We start from the raw sequence: 8,125 nt of genomic DNA on the forward strand, positions 1-8,125 counted from the left end.
TAATACACAGAACTGGTTGTGGGTCTGCCCTTTCTGCCTTTGATTCAGGAGGGAAAAGATAAAGCTACATGGCCGTGGGGACCTCTTCCTTCAGAAATGTCTCTGTTTAATCACTGATGACAACAGAGTCAGTATTGAACAGTGAACATATGCGGTTCACAAGCACTGCGTGTCCTATCACTGCCCTGTCCATCTATCCAGTGTGATCGGGCTGTTACCTAAACACGCTTCCTGTACAATGCCGCCAGAATTTTGGGAGCGATGCTTAAGTCATTATCTTTTTTTCCTCCCCTCTCACTATTTTCTCTTTCCTCTGAGTGGCTGCCAAAGCAACCAGAGAGAGTCGTAGAATTTTAGGGCTGGGAGCTCAGGGAGAGAGGTTTGGAACCTGATGAGCCAAGCACAGGAGAGACTTTCAAAAATTTGAACAACCCTCACTTGTTGATACTACACATTTACTTAATATTAGCTGGTGTTGGTAGAGGTTTATATTGGAAAGACTGCAACTTTCTGTGCCCCATATAAGCAAGATAAAACTCGAGGAGAGGAGTGTTGGTTTAATTTAGAAAGGCTCTGGTTTTTATTTGATACCAAACAAATCATGCAGTTTACAAGTCCTGTGATACCCTGAGATTTACTCAGCCTTTTTTTATATATGCTATAAGAGGGTCTATGAAAGACAGATGCCAAGACGGTGCTTTGAATACAAGAAACATCTGTAAACAATAACCTTTGAGTATTTCACCTGTGGTTGCTTCTTTATATTGTTTTGTTCTACTATTAATTTTGATCAGGCTTCTGCTTTTTTTTTTTAAGATTTTATTAATTTATTCATGAGAGATACACAGAGAGATGCAGAGACATAGGCAGAGGGAGAAGCAGGCTCCTCGCAGGGAGCCCGATGTGGGACTCGATCCCAGATCTCAGGACCATGCCCTGAACTGAAGGCAGACACACAACCACTGAGCCACCCAGGCATCCCTGGCTTTTGCTTTTTTGTCCTTCAAATGCTATTGGTCAAACCATGTATTTTGGGGACAAGAGGTAATTTGGATGGTTGAGCTGGATGAGATTATTCCTCAATCTGTCTCCTTTGGTTTCTCACTCTAGCATTTATATGTATGGCCTAATACCTCATCCAGGACCAGTAATGATGGGATTAAGTATTTTCAACCTGAAAGCCCAAGATTTTATTTATTTATTCATGAGAGATACAGAGAGAGGGAGAGAGAGAGAGGTAGAGACACAGGAAGGGGGAGAAGCGGGTTCCATGCCGAGAGCCTGATGTGGGACTCGATCCCGGGTCTCCAAGATCATGCCCGGGGCTGAAGGAGGTGCTAAACCCCTGAGCCACTTGGGCTACTCAAAGCTCAAGATTTTAAATGCTTTGATTTAACTAGTAGAATTTTCCTCTGGGCTTGGCAGGTATTGGGTGCTCTGAGAGGTACATTCACTACCACCCCGCTTTACCCAGGAAGACTTTGGAGTTTCCCAAGGGGCACTCATTCCCTCCTCTTCCAAACATACAGCCAGGCCCAACCTGGGCTCTGTTCCTACACTCTGCCTTGCAAACTAAGAAGCAAGAGCATCATCGAGATTATTTCTGTTATCTTGGCAATCAGTACAGGTGTGTAGAGTTGATTTTGTCCTCCAACAGGCTCCAGTCATGGCAGTGATGAGATTCCAGAGCATTCTGCTTGCTATGGTGGTCACAAACTTGGCCACAGGGAGAAAAAGAACCCATGTATTCTTATAAGTTGTCTAGGAAGAAAAATACAGGGAGGAGTAGTGAATATAAGCCGCCAGAAGAATGGATGTATAGGTGATATTCTAGAGTTCCTCAGCTGGAAAGAGAACTCAGCGGTGGTGACCTTCAAAGTCCAAGACCAGGTGGCATGTGACTCCAATGGTCCCAGGAAGCTAAAAATGGGGGATATAGGTAGTATGGCTTTTAAAATCTCTGATCAACTCATCTCCACAGTAAAATTTGGGACTCAAATGCTCTGATGGAAATGAAGCAGACTTTAGGAAGTCTGGTTTCGGGGTGCTCCAAGAGCTGAATGTTAAATTTTATCTGTTCCAGAAAGTCCTGGCAACTTGGTACAGCAAATTTGCTCAGCACCATACGCCCAACCTGTCTCAGTAATGGTGTCATGCGTGTGATGAGGACCGCAAAGCAGCATGTGTTAGTGGGGGAAATGACAGGCACATGAAGGAAAAGCTGACAACACTGAAACTGTTCCTAATTGTGCAGCCGGAAAGGAGGCTACTGCATGGCGGACTGGGGTGTTGTCTGGAACAGGGGAGTGATCAGCAGGGCTGGCAGGAAGAGCATGGACTTGTGTGAGCGAGAGAAACAGCAGCAATCTGGAGGTGGCACCTCAGATCACAAAGCCCTTAGAGAAGAGGGATCCATTTCTTCCCCCCAATGCCAGTCCCCCCCACCCCCCACAGCTGGGTGGGAGGCCCAGAGGAGCTTCCACAGGAACTGTGGTAAGGGCTTCTTGGCTCCAGAGGGGACGAGCTGTGAACTAGATGCTAACTGTTTTCAAAGGCTTGAAAGGCAGAGATAGGTTTGCTTCAGTTTGTTGAAAGACACTTTATTGAGAGGATTTCCACTTAGGTTCTGACTTGAAAGAAATATCACTCCTTCTCCTTTATCAAGATTCCCTCTCCTTGCAGGAGTCTAAAGCTCACAGCTTGTCACCAGGGACACATGTCTTTCATGTGGGATTACCAGCATATTTGAGCTGAAAGCTGATTCAATTGGAACATTGTGGTCGCCACAATGTTGGGCCTACTATGTGGTTGGTGAGGCTGATGTTATCAGAAATGGTGTTTCCCACGTAGGCCTGAATGAAAGAAGCAGCCGAGGTCAGAGGAGATGTTTGTCAGCTTTGGGAAATGCTGAATGTTCCAAAGTGTAAGCCTTAGGCAGACTGTCTTGAGCCGGCAGATAGAGGCTCTCACTGACTTCAGAGGAGGGGGTTCGAAAGCTGGAAACCTTTGAGGACTCCAAGGAATTGTCACTGAGAGCTTTTCCCCACCCTTCTCAGGTCACATAGGCTCACACGCAGCCCTGGGAGGGGAATAATGGCCCCTACAACTCATGGCATGCTTTGGTGTGTTTGCTCAAAGGTACCAGGGCCATAAGTAACATAGTGACCCAGCTCAAGCCTGAGTTTAGGGGCACAGTGTGGGGGTAAATATAAAGGAAGTTTCTCTGTCTCTGTGCTTGAGCTACAAGTAATTGTCAACATGGGAGCATGCTGACTTCTAACCTTCAGCGGTGGATCTGTGACTCACCAAGCTGGTCACTGAGCTTAAGAGGACTATTATAGTCATTGTGGGACCTACAGCCTGAAAATAGAAATACTACCTCCCTCTCTATCCCATGACCTCTAACAGCCTGGTTGCCACCCTGGCCTTTTGTTCCTGGAGGGGATAGAAACTTTGGAAAGTGGGGTCACTCCATTGCTTCTGTAGGTCATCTTCCCAGACTGGCTTAAGCCTCAGAATCTCAGGCTTCTGCTCTGTTTTGCATATTTTCTTTTTGAAGTTTTTTTTTTTTTTTAATTGTGAATTACGGTGTTTCAAGCATATGGAAGAGCACAGAAAGTAATGTAATAGACATCTGAATATCCACCGGCCAGATTTAACAAATATTAACGCTTTGCCCCATTTGTATCAGACATTTTTAAAAATTGCAGTAGAATTAAAACCCCATGTATCTATTTTTAGTAGATAGAAGAGCATAAACAAGTTTGATTTTAGTAAGTTGCTGGCTAATACACAGCAGCTTCCTCTGAGTCTTCAGATAGTGGAAACTGTGCATTCGTGCACAGTACTGAAGTCCCAGTGATCTGCCCCAACCAGAAAGATTCCCAGTAAGATGGGGACGCCTGGGTGGCTCAGTGGTTGAGTACTTGCCTTCAGCTCAGGGCGTGATCCTGGAGTCCCAGGATCGAGTCCCACATCGGGGCCCCTGCTTTTCCCTCTGCCTGTGTCTCTGCCTCTCTCTCTCTCTCTGTCTCTCATGAATAAGTAAATAAAATCTTTATTAAAAAAAAAAAAAAAGATTGCCAGTAAAGTGTTTGTCTCAATACTTGAGCAAATTTCCTCAGACCTACATTGCATGTCTTCCCCTACCAGTCTGTCAGATGTCCATAGGGTTAATACCCATCCCAGCCAAATGCCAGGAACCGCCTGGCTCCAAAAGTTATAGGAATGAAAACAATACATCCTAACCAACTAAGAGTTTTGCCCCATTTAGTAGGAAAGGATTACTAAATATTTTCAGAAAATGAATGACCATTTGAACAATGTTCAAAACTTTACCATGTCCACGTTAGCCAAGCTCCTAGAAAGCTGGGTATCAATTCGCCTACTATTATAGAGGCTAGAGTATTTAAGGCTTTATAGGGAAACATCTCTCCTGAGTTCTAGTCCTGAACCTCCAATCCAATTCATTTCTACCAGAATGTACTAGAATGTTTCAAACTTGAAATATCTGAAGCCAAACTCATTCTCTTTCTACCTAATTATGTCCTCTGTCCAATTTCTTCATTTTTTTCCCCCCAAGAAAGACACCACTATTCTTCCAGCTGCCTTGCAGCCAGCCTCAATCCCATGTCTCCTTTGTCTTTAACATCTGGCATCTTTCCTCAATATATTTCTCACATCTGTTTATTCTTTTCCATTTCCACTGCTGCCACTCATACTGAGATATTGTTCACCTTTATTTGTTTTAAGATTTTATTTATTTATTCATGAGAGATACACGGAGAGAGAGATGCAGAGACAGAGACAGAGGGAGAAGCAGGCTCCATGCAGGGAGCCCAATATGGGACTCGATCCTGGGACCATGGGATCACACCCTGAGCCAAAGGCAGGTGCCCAACCACTGAGCCACTCAGGCGTCCCTTGTTCACCTTTATGGTTTGACTATTGCAGCATTCTGCCTTTCCCCCTTCTCCTTTCAATCTATTATCAGTATCAGATGAATCTTCTAAAAGAAGCATTTTACGCCATTCTGCTCAAATTGATTCAGTGATTCCCATAGCTTAGCAAAGACCAGTTTTTTTTTTAATTCATCACCTTCAGTGTTTCTATAATCTTTTCTATTCCCACCTTTCTATATGTATCCCATATCATATCTCACTGAAACCTCTGCCCCAGGCACATAGCACTACTTGCCCTCTCTGATCCTCTGAGTTGTGTTTATTTTCTATACCTGAATTCCCTCCCTCCCTTCATTGAACAAACCAATCTTCATTGGTTACCTACTATGAGCCAGATCATGTGGTAGGTCAAATTATGATGACGAACAGGTTAGAAACAACCCCTACCTGTGAAGACCTTAGAACCTACTGGAGAAACCAAAAGGATAAGTAGGCAACTGGTATGCCAGGCTATGCAGGAGGTACTGTGACAAAGGAAGACAAGGACCCCAGTCCCAGGAATGGGGAGGAAGGGACACACAAATTGTAATTCATTCTTGATGATGGTTATGTGAAGAAGAGGGAAAAGAGGAAGAAAGGAGAGGGGATCATTCAGCTAAATTCCTACCCAGCTTAAACATCTTCTTGACCAGATAAATGGTATTCTGTGAGAGCACAGATTCAAAGCTACACATACCCAAATTCTAACCCTGACTGTGTTACACACTAGTTGTAATAAATGACTTTGCTGACCTTAAGAGAAATTTTACTAAGAGTTGGTCTTCTAATCTGCCAAATATTAACTCTTACATCAAGAGTCCAGTCATCCTATAAATATTTCTTAAGCATAAGAGCCAGGTACTCTTCTTGGTGATCTGTGGTCCTTCTATTCTAGTAAGGAAAAGTAGTCAGTAGGTAAAATAAATATGTAAATTATACAGTGTATTAGAGAGTGATAAATTCTATGGAGAAAATAGAAAAGACTGAACATGGAGGGGATGGTAATTTTATTTACTCATTCATTTATTTTTTAACTCATTTATTTATTCAGACAAATAGTATTGAAAGCCCGCCACATGGCAGGCACTGCTTTAGGCCCTGGGGATACAGCAGAGAGCAACAGGAAAAAATCCTTGCCTTTATGGAATTTATGTTCTGGCAGGGGAGAGAGACAAGAAACAAGATAAAAATAGGAAAATATGGAGGTAGTTAAAATAGGAAGAATGGATGAGAAAAATGAGTAGGGGTATTCAAATATTAGGAAAGCCAGTGAAGCCTACTGAGAAAGCAGGAGTTGATTAAAGATGCAGAGGAAGTGAGGAAGCAAGCTGTGTGAACAAATGGAAGAAGGGAATTCTAAGAACAGCAAATACAAAGGTGCCAAAGTAGGACCATATTGATGGGGGTGGAAGGAGTGAGTGAGGAGGAGAACAAGAAAACAGATAGGTAGGTAAGGGTGGTAAGGCAGGTCAGGACCCTGTGGGTTATTATGAGGACTTTGGCTTTCATTATGAGTGACATGGAAAGCCAGTTTGGAGCAGAAAAGTGACTTTGTCAGATTTACATCTTGGCAGGATCACTCTGGCTGCCATGCCGAGAATAGTCTGAGGGGAACTAGGACAGAAGCTGGAAGAGCAGTTTGGAGGCTACTGCAATAATTTGGGCAAGGGTAACAGAGGCTTGGATCAGAGTGGTACCAAAGGAGGTGGGGAGAAGCAGTAGGGTTCTGGATATATTTTAAAGGCAGAAACAACAACAGTACTTGTGATGGATCAGATATGCAGTATAGGAGAAATAAACTGATTCCATTTTTCGCCTGAGCAACTAGAAGGATGAAATTGCTCTTTACTGAGATGGAGAAGAGGCTGGGAAGAGCAGGTTGGGGGAAAATATAAGGAGTTAAGCTTTTGATGTATTGAGCTTGATTTAGAATGATATAAGAAGGAGGATTCGCTGAAGAGAAAATAGTTTGGTAAGGACTTGGAGGAGATAAGAAAAGAAAACTTGGGAAGACTTAATAAGAGGATGTTTGAGAGATGACCTGGCACAACACAGTGTGAGGCAAGCTCAGGCCCAGTTAATTCCATTTTGTCATCCTTAAAGCTATTCTTATGCACCAGGGAGCAGTGACTGATGTTATTCATCATTACACCCTCCCTCTAGTGGGTAGAGTGTACCTTGTCCATTGTAGATGTTAGACAATATTTGCTGAATGCATGACAGAAAGGAATAAACTATAATCAGTAAAGGGGACTGTTCCAATTGTCTTCCCTTCTTCCTCCACGTCCAAGGAGGAGATCCCGGCCAAGCTGTTTTGCATTTGGGGAAGGGGAACCGGAGATCCATTTCCTCTGTGTTATGGTTAACACAGTGTGGGGGTTCTCAAGTGTGGCACCTCCTGCAGCAGTATCAGCAGGATCGGTGGTAAAATGTGAATTCCTAGACCCTTTCCCAGATTTTGTCATTCTGAATTTCTAGGGAAGAAGCTGGAATCTCTCTGTTACAGACTCATTGAGTGATTCTTCAGAAACTAAAATTTAAGAACTACTGACACTCTTAAAAAAGATGACCTCTCATTGACATTTTCCCTTGGAGGCAGATAATTTCTAGCCATGATGTGGTGAATTACAACCACTCTGCAATTTTATGATAATGTGTGCTCATCACCTAATCAAACTGCTTCAGTTGAGTTAGAACCTGGCTGGCTCAGATCCCCACTCACATTGTCAGGTGATTGCTTCAGCAAAAGAGGCCTTTTGCCAAATACTTCACACTCGAACCTTGCAGCTTAGGGAGAGAAGTATGAGGGAATGCATAAATGTCAAATTTCTTATTATTCCAGGAGTTTTCAAACAATGAATATAATTCCATCCCACTTTCTCAAGAAATAGGGCAGCATATCTATTTCATTCTTAGCTATCATGAAGTAGTGTCTTCACGTTGCTCAGTGCATCTCTGCCACATATTGACTTTTGGCATCATATCTAGTAGGTCCTTTATGGTCCAACTTCTGATTTTGCTAAAATGAGGGCAAAGTTAATATTGCTTATTGCTCCCTCTTCAGTGCCTCAAAGAAAGTCTGGCTTATAGTAGTCACTCAATAAATATCTGTGGATCGATGAATAAGTCCATTCCACTTCCTGAAGTGAAGAGGCAAACTTACACACATTTCTGTCTGTGGAGTA

Source organism: Vulpes lagopus, chromosome 8, assembly GCF_018345385.1.
Source record: "Vulpes lagopus strain Blue_001 chromosome 8, ASM1834538v1, whole genome shotgun sequence".
NCBI lineage: Eukaryota > Metazoa > Chordata > Mammalia > Carnivora > Canidae > Vulpes > Vulpes lagopus.